General features: G+C 45.8%; 1 non-coding gene across 1 annotated transcript; it reads left to right on the forward strand.

The window, feature by feature from the left end:
• The first annotated feature begins 971 nt into the window (after positions 1–971).
• On the forward strand, positions 972–1,090 carry LOC138694095 (5S ribosomal RNA). Its single transcript, XR_011330774.1, has one exon. It is a non-coding gene; the product is annotated as a 5S ribosomal RNA (ribosomal RNA).
• Positions 1,091–1,353: the final 263 nt, after the last annotated feature.

Below are 1,353 nucleotides of genomic sequence, written 5' to 3' on the forward strand. Positions count from 1 at the left end.
AGATCCAGACAGCCGTCCGTCTCCTGCTACCCGGTGAGCTGGCCAAGCACGCCGTCAGTGAAGGGACCAAGGCCGTCACAAAATACACTAGTTCCAAGTAAGCGGGAGTGCTTGCTAGGGAATCAGCAACCGGCCCTTTTAAGGGCCACAAGTTATTCATAACAGAGTAGATGAATGAAGAACAACAGCGGTTCCCACCGAGTGAAAATTTAAATAATCACCCCGATAACACTTCTAGGATAGATAATACATTATAGGCAGTCCATGGGAGACTTGGATCCACGAGGCAAATTCGTTTCCTTAATAGTTTCGTACGACTTATATGAGAGCGCGGTGTCATTCCTACTCACTTGGCAGCATTAATTGTTGAGGGAAAACAACTTAGAAGGTAACTTGTCGACCGCGGGCATAATCCTTCCGCAGGCCACTACTGAGAATCTGTGGACATACGGGTAATCTATCTTTATTGAAACTCGGGTTCATAACATACGACTGATACTTTATATATCTGTCACGTAATCCATCAAGAGACAAATGTCCCCCCCCCCCTAGTCAGTAGCGAGCTTCAGTCCATTCGTAGTAGCCGCCGGTGCAAGAAGTGAATTGAAGTTTGTGTGAAGTTCCGTAGTATGGCATGAAAATGATGTCGAAAATCCGACTACAGTTCCACAACCATGTGGTTGAAAGGAGGCTCCGCTGTTGAACAACAATCCACCTGTGGCTTAACTTAGAATGCCGACTAGCTGTTTTATTAATCCCGTGTCAATCCAGCAGTGTGTGACGTTGAAACGTAACCAAACTGCCGTTGATAGATAGATTTATCATCTATCCCAATGACATCCAACGAGCTTGGTAATTTAGGTACAGAGTCTAAGCAGGCAGTTTACGTGTGTGTGTGAGCGAGTGCAGGTTTTATCGAGTGCACCCCAATCCCATCGTCCTCAAGTGCCTACAGATTACGCAGTTTCATCGGCAACGGCCATACCATGTTGAAAATACCGGTTCTCGTCCGATCACCGAAGTCAAGCAACATTGGGCGTGGTCAGTACTTGGATGGGTGACCGCTTGGGAACACCACGTGCCGTTGGCGATTTTTTTTTTTACGTCACTATTTCCAGCGTGTTCTAATAAGACTTATGGGATATTATGTTCCCTTCCCTATTCCAGCTATAGCTTGGATGATGACGCCGCTGCATAATTGTAGAGTAATTGATAATTCTTAAGTACTTGCAGCTCCGTATTGAAACTTATGACTGGTAGCATATTCATATGAGACGGTTCACTTCTCTGCGTTTTCTCGAAGAAGGGAATATGTATTCAGGGGATTGTGAACGTACCTCGCGCTCTCCCTAG

The sequence above is a fragment of the Periplaneta americana genome, unplaced genomic scaffold (genome assembly GCF_040183065.1).
Source record: "Periplaneta americana isolate PAMFEO1 unplaced genomic scaffold, P.americana_PAMFEO1_priV1 scaffold_38, whole genome shotgun sequence".
In the NCBI taxonomy this organism is placed as follows: domain Eukaryota; kingdom Metazoa; phylum Arthropoda; class Insecta; order Blattodea; family Blattidae; genus Periplaneta; species Periplaneta americana.